Genomic DNA, 17437 nt, shown 5'->3' with positions numbered 1-17437 from the left:
GGTTCCTTAAGTACACGTGTGGGACCGGGGCTCCCCATGCCAGACACATCCGGGACCGCTGGTTCCTTCTGCCGCAGCTCGGCTACCCCTGAGTGTTGTCCTCTTCTGCGGGGTCAGTGCTGGCCCATCGCTACGGGGTTCACCTTCCAGACGGGGAAGTAAATAGCGAAGTAATGTGATCATGCTGACATTTGAAGAGCTGCCTCTGTGGGAAAAGAAAGGGAGGGCGGTCAGAGGGAAGGCGGGGGCGGGGCTACACAGATCGCAGAGGAGACCGAGGCGTGGACAGAGGACGGTGCAAAGGTGAAAGCAGGCAGCCCACGGAGTAGCCTGGAGGAGGGACTGGCAGGCGTAGTGCCGCTGCTGGGGGCGTGGAGGGGGCGGAGCGGGGCGGGGTGGGGGGGCGTCCGGGGCAGCTCCCAGGGCTGGGCCTCTGGCACCCCGGTGGGCAGTGGCGTTCTTACCGAGAGGAGAAGGTGGGTGTAGGGGTGTGGCCGGGGCGGGGGGGGGGGCGGTGCAGGGGGCCGCGTTGCTCGGGCTGGGCAGAGATGGGCCAGGTCCCACCGCTCACTCAGTGGTTGCAGGTGGGGTGCCCGAACCTCGCCCCAGCCTAGCTGTCGTCCTTCCCAGATTGGGACCGAGGAAGCGAAGGTACAGAGAGGTGGACCCCCTAGTTGAATGGCGCACAGCTGGTGAGCGGTGGCCGGCGCTGGGGCTGAGCGCCGACTGCCTGCACAGCCCGCTGCTCCCTCATGGCCTCCATCCTGCGCCTCGAGGGACTGACACACGAGAGGCTTCACAGTGAGGTCCTGAGTCGGCCGTAAAATGATAGGCTGTTGGGGACCTGGAGCCAGAGGCCATTACTGATCAAAAAGAACAGGAAGGGCCCCGGCCGGGCGGTTCAGTTGGTTGAAGCATCGCCAGGTCCACCAAAATGCTGGGGGTCTGATTCCCGGTCAGGGTGCCTTTGGGAGGCAACCAGTCCACGTTTCCTTCTCTCTCTTTCTCTCCCCCTCCTCTAAAATCAATAAACATATTTAAAAAGGGAAAAAGCACAGGAGAGCCTCATGGGAGACTCCTCGAATGACCTTTCAGATCAGAATTGCTGGAATCAAGCGCCCAGCTCCCGGCTGCACCACTTCCTGTTACCACGAGCAGCGAGTCGGCGTCTTGCTGCTGTGGTGTGCGGACCTCTGGGCTGGGCGAAGCTGTTTACAATGTGGGGTGTTCCTAGGCTTTGATCGGATGTCCTCGCCGGAGTTTGGTCAAGTGTCCCAAGGTCTTGTGCCACGTTTCCCACTCCCTCCCTCTCCCCCCCCCCCCATCCCTGTTTGTCTTTCTCTCACCCCCCCCCCCCCGCCCCCAGAACTCAGTTACTCGCAGATGCAGCTTGCTCGCTGCCTCTTGTGACAGCCCAGCATCACGGCGCCCTGCACACTGTCACCACGGGCGCAGGCTCGGGGCCTGCAGCCCCCAGCACCAGCCCTGACAGCTTCGCAGACGAGCCTCATGCCGGCCGGGCCCGAGGTCTGTCCTGGACGCTGGGCGAGTGAGCTGATGTGCGGTCCCAGGCAGCACTTCAGTGTCACTGGTGTTTACGCTTCCCTCGGGCAGGCATTTTCTGAGCACCTGTTGTCTACCCAGCACTGTTCCAGGCTCTAAAATGAGAAGTGACGTTCTTGGATAGGTTGACCCCCGGATGTGGGGGCACCCAGCGCCTGGCTCTTTCAAGCTCCTGCACCCGCCACACGTTTACACCCTACAGATTTCGTAATAGAACTGTCCGCTCGGAGCACCTGAAAAGTCACGTCCACTCAATCGCCTCTGCAAGACTCTCCTTCCCACAGAGCTCCGTGAAGAGCAAGGGCCCTGGGCGGAGACCCCCCGGACGCCTGGTCCCATGACCTGGTTGAGTCAGGACCCCTCTTCCCAGCTTTTGATCCCTAGGGACCGGCAGGCATTTACTCTGTTGTAATTTCTTTCCGTACATTGTCACTGCCCTTTAGAAATAAAATAGAAGGATGTGTGCCCTGGCCAGGTGGCTCGGTTGGAGCATCATCCTATACACCAAAAGTCTGCGGGTTCAATTCCCGGTCAGGGCACATATCTAGGTTGCAGGTTCGATCCCTGGTCAGCCTGCGTATAGGAGGCAGCCGGTCAATCTTTCTGTCTCCCTCTCTCTAGCCCTCTCCCTTCCTCTCTCTCTAAAATCAGTATCCTCAGGAGGATCCAAAAAAACCAGTATGTAGAAACTGTAGCTTTTTATGATGGGAAGAGGTGTGTATCAGGTTCCACCTGTTGTGAGTGAACTCCCGTGCCCGCTCTTCGTAGGGCCCTTGATTTCAGTCAGGAATATAACTTGGAGGCTGCGTGGTGAATAGAGCAAGCCGAAAACGGCTCCCCAGGAAGCCGAGTGTGTGCTTGTGTGCCTTCCTGTTTTAGCTGGAAATAGAAGTGGTTCTTGGCCCTTGTCTGCTGTCCTCTCCCAGGGCGCCGGTTCTCCGCTCCCTCCTGACCCTCCGCCTCGTTGCCGCCACTTGCCTGGCATGTCTGCTCGCAAGTGGCGGCCTCTCTGCCAAGCACGGCGGGTCAAGAATGTGGGTATGCACAGGCCGCTGAGGGGCCTGAAGACAGGGCCGCAGCTGGACCCCTTCGGGCCATGTCCTCTCTGCCCTGGGAGCGTGGGGGTGCACAGCGGGAGTCCTAATCCCTGACCTTCCTGTCATTGACACGTGCCAGGGTTCACTGTGCAGTAGAATGAGCCTCCCAAGTGCAAGGCCGTTTCCCAGATGAAAATGTCACTGAGGAGGAACCTTTGCTTGATGGAACCCTGCGCTCCCTGTAAGCGGCAGCCTGCAGGGCCCTGCGACCCCTCCTCAGCTCTGATGGTGTGTGTTCGGGACCGATGGCGTCCGTCGGCTGCGCCCCGTCGGCAAGAGTCCGCTTTCTTTCCTGCAGTGGGATTAAAGCCAGAGTCAACTAGGAAACCTCACTCAGCAGACTGTCTCGAAACGAGGATTCCATTAACCAGCATTACACATTTATAATACAAATGGTCTCCGAATAAAGGCTATTAGTCAGTAAAAATCCTCAAAATACCTTCAAACTGAAAGATTAGATGCGTGTGTGAGTGTGTGTAGAGAGACGCTGTTAATTACATGACCGAGTTCTAATGATTCACGCTGGTATTCTAATTCACGGCATGTGTGCTTAGCCCATGCATTAGCATAGATGTTATATACGCTTCATTCAAGTGCTCAATCTTTGAGAATGTGGCGTTTCCTCGCTGGGCTGGTTGAAGAAAACACGGAGCTCTGCGCGTTCGAGGAAGCCGGCGCCTCTCCTCTCTGTCCCCGCGCTCCATGCTGTGCGGAGCAGAGGGCCGGGCTTCCGAGGGCGGCGCGCCGCCTGCACGCTGTGCACTCCGGGCCTTGCTCTGTTCCTCGGCCCCCAGAGCCCCCAGGTGCGTGGGGACAGCGTCCCAGTCTGGTTGCCGTGAGGGCTCACTCTCACCAGCATGGGGCTGAGGCCTCGAATATCATTCCTGTGAAGCCTTTAGCAGTGCTCCTCACGACCCCCCGCCCCACACCCCCACTTCCCACCCTCCACCCCCTCCCCTCCATCTGCCCCATCTGCCCCATCCGCTCCCAGGGCCCAGCACTTCCAACCAAAGAGCCCCATCTTGTCCTCCATGAGAGGATGATGGGTCTGTCCCAGACCTGCCCACTTTGCTCCCTCACAGCGGCAGCAGGACACATGTGTTATATATTTTTTAAAAGATTTATTTATATGTTTATTTTTAGAGAAAACGGAAGGGAGGGAGAGAGGGAGAGAAACATCCATGTGTGGTTGCCTCTCGACTGCCCCTTACTGGGGACCTGGCCCGCAACCCAGGCCTGTGCCCCGACCGGGAATTGAACCAGCGACACTGGTGCACAGGCCGGCGCTCAAGCCGCTAAGCCACCCCAGCCAGGGCTGTATTTTAATTTATCCGTCTTATCAAGTGTCTTCTCTTAGTCATGTTCCTGTTTCTGTTCTCTGGCAAGGCTGCTGGGCGATGGATCAAGTGTTGGGCCTGTGCATGCGCGGGGTTTCAGTTTTGCTTACGCCCAGTGCGAGAGTCCTCATCCTCAGAGGCGTGTCTCCGCCGCCTTGGGGCGGCTGATGGCACCCTGCCAGGAGGGCAGGTGGGGGCGGGGTGGGATGGGGCGGGAGGGGGTGTGGGCCCCGGGCTCCCGGAGCGGGGGCTTGGTGGCCTCCCTTCCCCTGCGGCCCAGGCCCACGCCCACTGCGATGACTGGCCGCCGCGCAGCGTAGGTGTGATGGTCCAGGTCAGCGTTGTGCGGTCGGCTCCCAGCGAGCCATGGCAAAGGCCGAGAGCGGGGTGGTTCCGGCCACTCAGCTGTCCGAGGGCCACACGTCCGGGATCCCCCCGGCCCTCGGGGAGCCCAGCCTTCGTCTAGCACCCTGGGTTCCATCGGTCCTTTCCCTGCCACTGCAGGCGGGGACATGACCTCCGCGGCCACCTGAGCCACGTGAAGAACGTTGGCTTGTCACCGTGGATAATCCCAGGTCTGCTGACCTTGACGTGCCTGGTGTGAGGTGGCCCCACACAGAAAATGTTCCGAATGTCGCCCCAGGTGCTGAGGCTTCGTCAGACGCCCCCCAGCCTTGCTGGGCTTTCCTACCCACAAGCCCAAGGCTGCTCAGAAAGGGCGGGCCCCCCCCCGCGCCGCCGCGGCCCTCGGGGAGCTGTGGCCGGGCGCAGGACGGGTGGGAGCTGACAGGAAGCCCGTCTTGGCACGTCTGGCCTCTACTGGGACGCCGCCGGCTGCCCCCGTTGTGTGGATCTCTGCGCCCTCCTGACCAGCTCCGTGCGCTCGCTGCGTGCCCCCAGCCCAGCCTCCTTTCCTTCCTCGCCGTGCGTTTGGCCTCCTTGGCCCTTTTTTACGTCATTTTCATCCTCTTGCTTGTGTTCCTGTCTTTCCCCAGTGCCCCGTGTTGACTTTCATTTGAATTTATTCTCCTCAGGCACTTTATAATTTGCTCTTTGTTTGTGATGTCATTTCGTTTTCTCCTTCCATTACTTCCCTGAGTTCATTCAGCTCGCTCTTCCTGTTTCTGTCCCTTTCCGCCTTTAATTTTGCGTTTCTACTCAAGGGGATTCTCATATCCTCAGCGGTCTGCGTGAGCGTGCTGAGTGAAGGGCGTTGCACTACCCCCTTTTAACTGTGATTGTTGTCAGGAGTGAGTGTGTGAGGTATTGGCGGTCCTGAGAGGCCGCTGGTCTGGGGACCCGCTTCCGGCCCCGGGCCCGTCCGGGTGCCGCGGCCGCTGCGTGCGTGTGCCTGGGGGGCTGACCCTCCTGCTGGCCTGGCCCTCTTCACGGGCAGGGCCCGAAACCCTCCCTCTTTATTTCTCTGCGCCTCCGCCTCCCAGGCTGGAGGGCACTCACCTGCCTGGCCCGTCCCCTTGTGAAGGAGGCGCTGGTGCCGCTCCTCTGCGCTGCGCGAGGGCGCCGCCCTCCCCTGCACGTGCTCCGGCCCGCGCACTGCTGTCTTCACCTTTTTGTGGCTGTGGTGGGTGGCTCTCACCCCTCTGCTGGTGTCCCTCCTCCAGCCGTCCCTGTTCCCGTCTGCTCTCGCTCACCACAGAGCCCGGCCGGCAGGTGTGGGCTGGGGGCCTCGGGACCCACACTCTGATTGGCCGCGTTTCTCTTTAACCAGCCTCGTTTTCAGGTTTTGGGGGTCTCCACCGTTAAGCTTTGTTCAGGGTGTGGTTTGTGTGGATTTTGAGAGCTTCCCTGTCCTTGAGCCCTGCCTTTGGGAAGGGCTGTGGGAGGCGGGTGGCTGGGTAGCCGCCCCTGTCTCCCGCCACCTGGGGGGTCAAGCGCCTGTGCCGAGAAATCGTTCTAAGGGGCTGGAGGGGCTTGGAGCCTGCTGTTTTTCATTTTCACCTCTAGGTGCCTGTTCTAAGGCACGTCGGAGAACTGCGGCGCTAGCAGGCTCAGCCTATGCTAGAAAGTTCCTATGCTGAATAAATCCAATAAACGGAAAGGCGTCGATTTAGAAAATAACAAATAACAGTACGGATAATAAGTAACTTGGCACAAGTCATGATGGCAGTTTCCCAGTAACCGAGGAAGCTGCAGCCACGGGTATCGTGGGCGGGGCACCTGCAGGCAGCCGGGGCGCCGAGGAACTGCTGGGCCGGGCCGGGCCCCAACGTCCCACTCTACCAGCGAGGGTGGGGGGCCCGCAAGGCACTCGGTCTTGGCGCTTGGGGAAGAGCGAGTTCCCTTTAGCTTTCGGGATTGCGCTGGCAACGTGCCTTGCCTTTGGGGGAAGCGGAAACGGAACGCCGACTGCCCTGGAGGCTGTCATCACGGCCATGTGCACAGCTCTCAGGATAAAGTTAACTGGCCTTCAGCGTCTCTAAGAAGAATTATTTGCACGTGGACTTCTCCTGTTGTGCCGAGAAAGCGTGCCACTAAATACTAGGCAGGATGTGTTGAAGCATAGAGCTAGCTTCTTGAACAAAATTTATAGGTTTTGTACATTTTCAATATCAATAAACCAGTCACAATAGTTTATTGCAAGAGTTTCTGCCCAAATTGTTAAAAATGACTATTTTAAATCTATAAAGCTAAGGAAATATCAGACAATCCAGGAAATAATGAGGTTAAATGTAATTGATGGTGGTTATTCCTGAAGATGAGGTTTAAAGTCGTCTCCTCAAATGTCCTATAAACTCTTCCCACTCCACAGGGGTCTGCGTTTGCAGCTGAAGTTTGCAGAAAGCAGATTTAATTAGAGTGCTGTGTGGTGTGCAGGGCCGTCTCAAGCGAAGCTCTGTCTGTTCCAGAAGCGGCCCTGCAGGAGCGTGGACGCAGCTGTGCAGCAGCGGGGCTGCCCCCCAACGCCGGCCGGCGCCCGGGGGTCCCAGGGCGGCGAGGAGCCAGAGGCGCCCGCCCGAGGCCGCCTGCCCGCACCCAGGCTGGACGGCGGCCCGGGGCCACCGAGCGCAGGGGTAGGTTCCTGTTCTTGCCACACCAGCCGGGAACCCACTTAAATATTTTAATACAAAGTGCCAATAACCGTTGTTCTGATACATCTGCGGCTGTGATTTGTTAACTAGATCCCCCCGAGCGGTGGAAGGAGTGCAGCCCAGCCCTGCCCGAGATGTATTGCAGGGGAGTCTGTAAGTGCCTTAACCTTCTCCTGTCCTGTAAAGCATAGACTTGTTCTTAAATATTAGATCCATAAAACAAAGTTAATAAAAACGGCAATTACGTTTCTGAGGTCTGAGGGGTGTAAATAAAGTGGTGCAGATTGATTTAAGCTTTACCTAGCATTCTTCTGGGGTGCAAGCTAATTTGTTTCCAGCTTCAAGTTGGAAATAGAAATTGCAAATACATTTAAAAAAATTTTTAAAAGTGGGATTTGGGGAAGGGAGCGGGCCACCAGACACGGTGAACACAGAATCTTGGCAGGACGCGGGGGAGAGGCCGCCCTCATTTAATTGTCCAGATGGGAATCGATGTTGTTTTTGCTTATCTCTGTTTAAGCTTTTCTTCCCTCTTCCATAAACTTCCCGTAAACCTCAGATTTCGGGAGAAACGCAGCATTCGCACCGTTAATGCCGATGGAGGGGGGTCTAAGGCTGCCTGGGCCAGGCTCTACGCCTCCCGCCTAGGCAGCGGGGAGGAGGGCGGGCGTGCATTAGCATAATAATGCCTCTGTTATTAATTTTGAGCTTATTCTAAGAACAAGTTAATATATCTTTGATAACCTCCGTAATTCTTGGGGTTTTCAATTTAAAATTTGGAATCTTAATATTGCCATAAAATGGAATTGTGTTTAATGTCCACATGGAAACCAGGAGCGTGGGGGGGGGGGTGCGTGTCTGTGTATCTCTGCTGTTGCCCCCTAAAGATTTTTAGGGCAACTGTATTGTTCTGTTTTTGGTAAGCAAAAGATGGAGTCAGCAAGTTAGATCCCCAGTCGACACATGGCAGGACTGTGTTTTACAGCCACAGCAATGGCGTCTTAGACCAGGGACTGAAACGGGGTCAGTTGTCGCCCCCGCGAACCCCTGGCCGTCAGAAGCCCTTCGACAGGTGTGGAAACAGCGCCGCCTGTCACCCCGGGGAGGCGCGCGCGGCTTCCGCGCGCGCCTCTCCAGGAAGATGTGCGCCGGTCCTGGAGCTCAGCGCGGGGCGGGGGCCAAAGACGCCCCACCTGGACCTACTCGTTCAGGCCGGCTCCCGGGACGGCCGACCTACCCAGCCGCGCACAGCAGCGTTCACTGTGAGAAGCGGGCCCCACCCTGGGCCGCTGCGTTGCTGCTGCTGACTCCTGTCTTTCCCGTGGCTGCGGGACGTGCCTCTCCCACCCGGCCCGTGGGGCGCGCACGCCAGGGCTGGGCGTGGGCCTGCGCGCTCTCAGAGGCTGCGTTCTGGCACGAGTGCCTTGCAGGAAACAAATTTGGCTCGAGCAACCGATTGGATCCTTTGGGCCGGTGCAGCCTGTTTGCACAGCGGTACCTGTTTGGTGAGGGCTTTTCCTCCCTGTGTGGCTCCCCGAGCCTCTGTTCTGTTTCGTAGGAAATGAGTCTGTGAGCAGAAGACCTATATTGATATGTAAATATATCACTTTTTGTTAATGCTTGATATTCTTTTTCATCTAAATTTCAGAAACCGACTTTAAAAAATCAGTTCCTCTTTATTTGTAGTTATTTTCAATAAAATTTCACCCAGGCTTGGGAGATTTAATATTTACACCCGCTATTTCTAAAAGTCTAATGTAAATAAAGATTGAAATGTGAGTTTGAAAAGTCGCACCTCTGACATTTGAACAGGCGATAGCTGCATATATCTTCTTCTTCTAATAATGTGGCCAGTTTCCCTCCTAAGCTTTTAAAATAATAAGACACTATTTTTGTACTCTACAACATTGAAAGTTCAGTGTTAAATAAAAAGCAAATAGTATTTTTAGCGCCGCGGATCCCAGGGAGCGGCGCTTAACACAGATCGCCGGCGGGCAGCGCCCCGCGTGTCAGACGGCTTCATCAGGCGCCGCTCCGCGCGCGGGCCTCCCGCCCTGGCGGCGGCCCCCCGGCCCCCCGGGGTGGCTAGTGCGGGACTCCTAGCGGAATCTTGCGTGTGCGTCTCAGCTTATTTGGTGCTCTTCCCCAGCGGTCCCTTCACATCCCAGCTCCCTGGAGTGTCTGACCCGCGGGCGTCAGCGGACTGATCCGTCCCGCCCTGAATTCCCTGGGGCCGCCTCAGCTTGGCGCCCGGGTCCCCCCCCTCCGCCTGTTCCTAAGCTCGTCCTCATTTTTGTCGTGCGTCGTGTCTCAGGAAGGCAAGGCTTTCCCATCGGCCTTCCCCGACTCGTTCCCGGGGTGCCACGGCGGCCTCTTCCTGTCCAGTCCGTTCTCGCCCACCGCGGCAGCGGTCGCCTTTCGGGTGCTTGCCGGTACGTCCCCCACAGAGGTCGCTGTCGCTGTCGCTGTCGCGTCTTGCCTCGCGGTACGGGTCATTGTTTGGAAACCCCTCCTCTGGACCCTGAGCCCGCCTGCTCATGTTTCTGACAGTTGGAACGAAGCCACCCTCAGCTCCTGCGGTGGGGCGTTTGGGGTGTCCCCGCGACCCCCGGGCCCGGCTGTGCTCCGCTCTGCGCCGTCCTGGGCTGCGGGTCCAGGAGCAGGGCCCCGGTCGCCGTCGCTGGCAGGCTTCCCCTCCGCCCACAGGGGCTCCAGAGCCGGCCGGGCCCTGGAGCAGCTTCTTCCTTTGGGCTGGCTCTGCTGGTAGGGCCCTGGGTGTGGCGTGGGAACCGCGCCGTTCTTTGTGAATTCAGACCCGTTAGGTGAAACCTGACCGGGCTGCCCAGGCTCTCCAGAATAATCCTAAAGGTACATGGAAGAGGGTGGCGCTGTGAGACCGAACACCAGGGGGAGCAGCAGGTCGGCGTGCTGGCGGACGTGAAGGCGCCGTGTTCTCAGCCCCTGGTTTTCCGGGGGTTCCGGCCTCTGACACTCGCACGCAGGAGTCCCTCGGGGAGGGGGCCACCCTCGGACTTCCCTGGGTCAGGGTGGCGGTCAGCGTGACAGTCAGGGGCCTGGCTCCTCCCAGCACCCTCTCCCGGCTCCGTCTCCCCTGCTCAGTGGCGGGGAGACTGCCCTTCGGGACCCCCTCGCTCTGGTTTCTGGCACTGGGCCCCGTGCAGGGTGGGAGGGGCCGCGGCCAGGGTGCTGCTCCCACCCCTTCCCCAGGGGCGGCCTCTCAGTGCCTCCCTCCGGGGTCCCAGCGCCTGCTGGTCCTCCCAGTGTGAGGGCGGGGCCTCCTAAGTGGGGATCTTTGGGCCCCCGGCCCCGCCCTGTGTGGCTTTCCTTTAGCCTTTGCGAGCGTGAATCCCACGCGAGATTCCCTGGGTTGGAAACACCTCGATGGGGCTCCGTCTTCTGATGAGTGGACACGTTCTCCTGGGAAAGGGAAGGACTGTGGTTTTAAACCGGCCTCTGGCCTCCATGCCCCCCTCGCGGCAGGGTTTCGGAGCGCGGGCAGCCAGCCGCGCTGTGAGTCACAGCGGGGTGTGGGGGGCGGGCGGCAGACCCGCAGCTGTCGCGCCCTTTGCTGTTGCCCATCACCGGTGTTCCTTTGCGCCCCTTTATCTGGTGCTAGTGGGTTTTATTGCCCAAATTGAAAACCAATACGGACACTGTGATTTTTGGTATTACAGATGAGCTCCCCCACCCCCAGTCCCTAACAAATCGATCTTGGACACCAGCCTGTTCACTTGAGCCCAGGGCAGCAACTCAGGGAGGAGCCCTGAGAAGCCTGGGTGACATTCGCTTTTCCACGCCGCCTGCCTGCAGGCCTGGCAGAGGGGGAGGGGCGCCGCAGGAGCAGGAGCAGAGGCCAAGGGAGGGCGTCGGGCTCGCTGTGCCCTGTTGGGGCGCAGGAAGGGCGCAAGCAGGGTGAGCACCCTGACTCTAAATGGATATATATTTTCCGGCACTTCTCTTATCTCCAAATGGGTGACCTTTACAGTATTTGTTTTATCTGTTTGCCTGTCTGTCTCATCGGTGATGGCTTCGCACACCTGCAGCATCTGGAAACACCGCCGTGGGGCGGGAGCGGAGCCAGGCCCGGCGGAGGCAAGGCTGCCCTTCCCGGCGCCCGCCTGCGCCCCGTGCCGCAGGCCCGGGTGCAGCCGGGACGGAGGCCAGTCAGGGAAACGCATGTTCCGGCACCAGCGGAGAGAGATCGATGAAGGAAGAGTGGTTCGCTCTGCGGGCCGTTCCGGGAACAGCTAGTTCTTGTCGACCCCTCAGACTCGGTCCCGAGAGGAGGAAGCGTGGCCAGGAGGCGCCCCCAGGGCTTCCTCGATCGCGGTGTGAGAACGGAGTGGCGCTCTGTGCGCCTCCCACCTGCCTCCGGCTGTCAGGGCCCTGGAGTTCACCGGTTCAGCCCCTCGAGCTCGCGGTAAGGGCAGGGCGGTCCGCGAGGGTTCGGTGGGGGGCCTGCCGGCGCGAGGCCGAGGTGGATGCAGAGGCCAGGCCACGCCGGCCGGCCCTCCCCGCTCCCTGCCCTGGCTGCATGCAGGGCTGCGTCGCTCTGACCTACGGGGCCAGCCGGAGAGGCCGGACGCAGGGAGGCCTCGGCTGTGCCAGCGCAGCAAAACTGAACCCCAAAACAGATGCGTCTGAGCGGCCTCGCCTACAAAGCCTTCAGCTTGAGCTTCTGATAGTACATGTGCCTCTGGACGGGGGATGCCAGAAAAACAGTGTCAGTGAAACATGTTCCCTAATTTGGATCCCTCCTCAGCTCTGGAGGAGGAGAGCGCCTGCAGCTGATGAGACAAACAAAACAAAAACCTCTTTCTCCAGGAATAAAGTGTTAGTCTATGAGGAGATGGTGAAATGGAATAAAAGAGAAGTTAGCGCTTTAAGGAAAGTGCATGTTGGGCTTGCACGTTAGCCGAAGCGAATGCTAACGCGGCCCCTCCTGCCACAGGGGAAGGTGGGAATACACAGTTAATCACTGAGTGAAGGGAGAGAACAGGACCAGAACAGTGGATGCAAGCCCATCCCTGTGGCTGTCCTTGCGCCTCGGCCTTCGTCGGGTTTGGCCTGGGATGGGGCCCAGGGCCGGGGCTAGAGTTCTGCTTTCCAGGAATGGATGCGCCTTTGGCCAGCAAGGGCGTGGGAGCTAGAATTTGGGCTCTGCGTTAGGTCCAGAGCCTTCAAGATCTGCCTGCGCCTCACAGGGGGTCAGAAACTAAAACACTGGCCTCGCGCGCGTGTGGGCTGCAGTTTTGTTTTATCTGAGCAGCCCAGACCCAAAAGCCAAAGCAGTGACGTAAGAACAGACGCAAACAGGGAAGCCCTGAAGGTCTTCCCTGGCGCCAAACGCGCTGCGGAGAAGGCACACGGCTGTGCCACTGGTGGGGTGGGGCTCAGGGCCTCCGACAACAGGAGAATACAACCCTCCGAGGGCCTGAAATAACAAAAGAAACTGAGGCTCACAAAGGTAAGTATTAAACGTGATTGGAGAAGAAATAGAGTCATAATGAGAGAAGACAGATGAAGAAAAAGTAATTGGAGGGTTAAAAAAAAAAAGAACTTCTGAAAGTGAATGGTATAGTTGTTGAAGTTAAAGGGAAAAAAAGTCAGGTGAGACTCAGTTGAAGACAGGTTTTGTGAATTAGAAGACTGATCTGGAGAAATTTTCCAAAATAACATCAAGAGATGGAAGGCATGAAGGTGTGGCAGGCCCCTGCGGAGGGAGGAGGGAGAGGCCGACGAGGAAATGCAGAGGGAAGGAGCCGCCGAGGGAAGGACCCTGAGAAGGTTTGAAAAGGCAATGGCTGAGCAACTCCTAGAACCGAAGACAGCCAGCCAGTCCTTCCAAAGCAGACGCGCAAGGTGAGGGAGATCCCCCGTGATGCCGGGCTATATGGCGAAGCTGTGACAATTAAGTTGCTCTGTTATTGGCCCCGGGAACTGGCCCGTGGGCCAATGAACAAAAGCAAGGGCCTCAAACGCACGCGTGTGGCAGCCTGGTACCCGCAGAGGAGACCGTTGCCGAGCTGGCGGAGGCGCACAGCGTTCCCCAAGTCCGGCCGGCCGTGCGGCGCCGCCCAGCGTGAGGGACAGTGAAGTAGACCCTGCCTCGTGCAAAAGCCTGGGAGGAGGGATGGAAGAGCCCAAATGTGCAGAACCAAAACAAAAGTACGTATACATTTTCATTAGAAAGTAGAGGAGAAGATATTTATGAAGTCAGGTGGATTTATAAAATGTAGTAAACCCACAGGGTTTAGTTTAATGTATTCGACTATCTGCAGTAAGACATGTTGCATGTCAAAACTCCGCGTCACTATTTAACAACATGTCATGAAGCAGGGAAAACCTTTGCAAAATGCAAAATAGGAAGCGGCAGGTAAATAGCTGGGCAGAGCAGATGAATTGGCAAGAGAAAGGAAACCCAGTCAGCCAGTGAGGATGAGTGGGTGTGCAGCCTCACTAGTAATTAAGGGCGTGCAAATTAAAGCATCCAATCAGCAAAAATAAAACTCACCAGTGATAGTGTGGGTGAGGGTAACATTTAGGTGCAATTTTAAACGTAGAATATTTCCACATAGTAAATAAAGAATAAAAGTGTTCCTGAGAAGGCTAAACATCCGTTCAGGGCAACGGAATCCACGCCTGCCGGCGCGGGGTGGGGCGGCCCAGGAGCAGGGGGTTTCTCCCTCGGGCCGCGGGCGGGCCGGCGCGCTGGTCGTGGCGCTGCCTGTCCTTTGCCGCCTGAGGAGCCGTGGCCCTCGGGCCTGGAGTGTCCACACTTTCCGTGGTGGAACCGGAGGACATTAAAGACAGAAAAATCTGCACAGCTGCTAGAGAGAAACGACTGGCTGTCCACAAAGGAACAACAGTTTGACCGGCAGCAGACCTCTCGTTCGGGACGGTGGGCGCTAGAGGGCCTTGGGGTGAAATCTGGGGAACAATGAGGCGACGGCGTCTGGGAGCGTGTGGGCCGGCCGTGCGAGGCGCTTTCGCGGGTTGAACATAACCCTGCGCGAAGGGACACACGACCGACAACGTTAGAAAAACACTGCGTTGTCTCATCAAACGAGGTAAAAAGAAATCATTTTAATAAACGTAAAAACAGGGTTCAGTTACCTGCAGACCCCATTGGTGAGAAAAACTTAGCAAGCCAGAAATCCGAGGGTTTATCCCAATAAGGGTCCGGCAGCACCGTCCTCCGCGGGAGCCTTGCGGTCGCCGGAGAATGGGGGACGAGCCCGCTCGTCGCCGCCACCTTCGCTGAGAGCGCTCAGGTTCCTAGCCGGCACAGGAGGACAAACAGAAAAGACACAGTAGGTGTGGAATCGGGAGGAAAACATTAAATGGTTATTTCCAAATGATGGAATGCATAGGAAATCCAAGAAATAACTCAGGCAGGTTACTAGAACTAACGCTCGCCAAGGCCGTGGCGTGGGGGGTGAGCACAGGCCCGTTCACCGGTGACAAGTGGTGAGCGGGGTCCCGCTCACGTCACTCCCTCACGCGGCGTTGAGTCGCTGTCCAGCGTCCTCTAGTTTTGGCCCGAAGGGCTCCCTTCGGGGGCCTTGCAGGGGGTCGACCAGCAGCAGGCGTTCTCTTTCTGTCTGTGTGGGGGTGTCTTGATCCCTCCCCCGCCCGTGGAGGGCTTGCGAGGCTGCCGAACGGAGAACTCTCCGTTGACAGCTTCCCGTCGGCACGGTGACTGCGTCGCTTCCCTGCCCTCTGACTCCGTATTGCTGATGAGACCTCAGCTGCGCAACCTTGTTGTCGGGCTCCCTCGTCTGCGATGTGCCCCTTCTCTCTGGATGGTTTCAGGACGCTTTGATCCTGGGGTCTAGGTGTGAATCTCTTTGGGTTTATCTTAGTTGGAGGCCACCGGGCTTCTCGGATGTGTAGATTTGGGTTTTCACCAAACGTGAGGGGTGTTTGGCTGTTGTTTCTCCAACGGGTCCTTCCCTCCCCCTCTCTTCTCTCCTCGATGCATGTGATGCTGTTTTGCGGGGCCCTGAGGCTCTGTTCATTTTTCTTTATCTTTTTTTTTTCCTGTTCTTAAAACTGAATGATCTCAGTTGATTACATGTTTACTGGTTGTTTCATCTTTCTGTTTAAGTGCTGTTGAGCCTTCTTGTACATTTTTCATTTCAGCTATGTGTACCTCTTCACTTCGGAATCCCTGTATAATTTTTAAAAACTTCCGATCTCTTTGGTGATATCCTCTGTGTGGTGGGAATATGCCCCTTGAGCTCTGCGGACGGGGTCGCGCAGCCGAGGAAAAGCCTTTGTCCGGTCGGCCCTGTCTGGCGCCCTCCCCTGTCTGCCCCGCTGGTCCTTGCTCCACCCGCTGCTCGTCGGCCCCAGAGGCCGACACTGTGTCCACACCTGGGCCCCTGGATTCCCTCTGGGCTTGGCCACCAGGGTGTGGGGGCAGCGGCAGGAGATCGGAGCCGGAGGGCGGTGCTTGGCTGTGCCCCTGGTAGACGCTGCGCCTCCTCTCACGGAGCCAGCGGTGCGTGACACGCCCTCCTCGTGGGCCCCAGTGGCCGTCCTGCCCCCGTCCCTTTGGCCCGGCCCAGCACTGCCCCTTGCAGGTCCCCTCTGCCCCTTGGTGACCGGTCTCTGCATAAACAGCCCCGTCCTGCGCTCCCTGTCTGTGGGCACAGCCCACTGCCGGTGGGGACCCCAGAGGCAGGGAGGGGTCTGGGCAAGCGTGTAATGTTGGTGACATCTGCACGGGCGCCCAGAGGTGTTTGTCGTAGAGACCCCCCGTTACACACGGGCTCCTGCCGGCCAACCGTGGCGACCGCCGTCGGGGACGGCCGTGGCGGGCGGGGTGGACGTGCGGCGGGAGGAGGACAGCGGCCCCTCGGCCCGGAGGCGGCGGAGGGAGTGGCGGGAATCGCTGAGCCGCAGGGGCTGCTGAGGAAAGGACGGCGCTGGCCGCGCACCCGAGGCCCCGCACTTGGGGACGGCGGGGGGCTGGCGTTTGTGGCCACCGCGGGGGCGCCCTCGACTCCCTCGCTGCCGGCAGCCCTCCTTGTGCTCACGGGGGCGCCGGCCGCCGCCGGTGCGGGTTTGTTACGGGTCGGAGGTCAGACCCTGCACCAGCGAAAGGACAGACTCGCTGAAGGCTCAGGTGACGGATGGCATTTTTATCAATAACGTATTTTTAATTAAGACACACGCATTTTTAGATGTAGCGCTATTATCACACACTTACTCGGCTGTGGTGTCGTGTAAACAGTGTTCACACGCACCAGGAAACCATCAGATCAGAGTGGTTAGTCCTATCACAACGCAGGCTCGATCACGGTGGCCCGGGCCAGCCGCAGTCCCCGCGGTGCGCCCTGCACGCGTGTGCCTCCGAGGGGAGGCCTCCCTCTCCAGGTGGCCAGGTGCTCCGCGTGCAGCGCTGCGTGTCGCTGGGCGCACGGTGGCGGCTGGGGAGCTCAGGCGGCGAAGGTTAATGCCTACACGCGCTCTTTTATCATTTCAGGGACATTTCAACCACACCGAGAGTCCCTAGAAGATGTGAGCCGGAGAAGGGACCTTGCAGCTCGGGCTGGGAGCCTCCGTGTGGCAGCGAACGTAAACCTCCCACGGATGGAGGTGGGCGCGGACCCGTGCCTCGTCCAGGCCGCCCGGCGCCGCCGCCATGCCCGGAGCGCCTGCAGACGGCCGGCACTTCCCAGGCCTTCTTCCCGTGCATCTTGGTTGAGAGGGAGCTCGACTGTGCCTTTCAGGAGTTTTAAAGACCTCAGTCTCCAATCTCTGGCGAGGCTTGCGCGCCTGTGGCCCGCGGAAGGAGCCGTAGCCCGCCGCGGCCTCGCCTGGGTCTTCCCGCGCGCCTTGCGGCTGCGCCAGACCTGCCTGTGTGCTCCTTTTTCACGGAAACCCTTATTTTTGTACTTCGGTCCTCTGTAACCTTGAACTGAATTTTAGTAAATGCTCTTGTCCAAGCTGCTCTGTGTAATTCTGCAACGGAAGTGGGTCAGACACAGGCCCCTTTGATGTTAAAGGGCCGTTTCTCGTTTTATCCTGGGTTTTCAGTGTCGCCTGACGGGGGAGCCTGCCCCCGTTTTCCCTGAGTCTGAAGGCTCCCCGCGATGTCCTGGTCACCTGTGGACAAGGCCCTGAGAGACACCAGGGGCGACGGGCTTGCTCTCAGCGTCTCCCCCCTCCAGGGCCAGGGGCGGCTGGAGCCCCGGGGCACCCATGTGGGCCGGCGCTCTGCCCAGACCACATGCAGTCACGCGTGTGGTCACGGAGGGGGCTGTGCCGTGGAGGGACGGCGGGAGAAGACAGGAGCTGGAGGGCACCCGTGAACGCCGCCCGAGCTGTGGGCTCCCCAGACAGCGGGCGGTGGGGGAAG

At 58.7% G+C, this 17437-nt stretch overlaps 1 long non-coding RNA gene across 1 annotated transcript; it reads left to right on the top strand.

Moving 5' to 3' along the window:
- Positions 1 to 6959: 6959 nt before the first annotated feature.
- Positions 6960 to 16607, top strand: LOC129077356 (uncharacterized). Its single transcript, XR_008529821.1, has 3 exons — positions 6960 to 7029; positions 7138 to 7200; positions 16562 to 16607. It is a non-coding gene; the product is annotated as an uncharacterized LOC129077356 (long non-coding RNA).
- Positions 16608 to 17437: the final 830 nt, after the last annotated feature.

The sequence above is a fragment of the Pteronotus mesoamericanus genome, unplaced genomic scaffold (genome assembly GCF_021234165.1).
Source record: "Pteronotus mesoamericanus isolate MK-2021 breed Mesoamerican mustached bat unplaced genomic scaffold, CSHL_Meso_final contig_657, whole genome shotgun sequence".
In the NCBI taxonomy this organism is placed as follows: domain Eukaryota; kingdom Metazoa; phylum Chordata; class Mammalia; order Chiroptera; family Mormoopidae; genus Pteronotus; species Pteronotus mesoamericanus.
The sequence above is the reverse complement of the archived record's forward strand: the minus strand, read 5'-3'. Positions and strand labels throughout refer to the sequence as shown.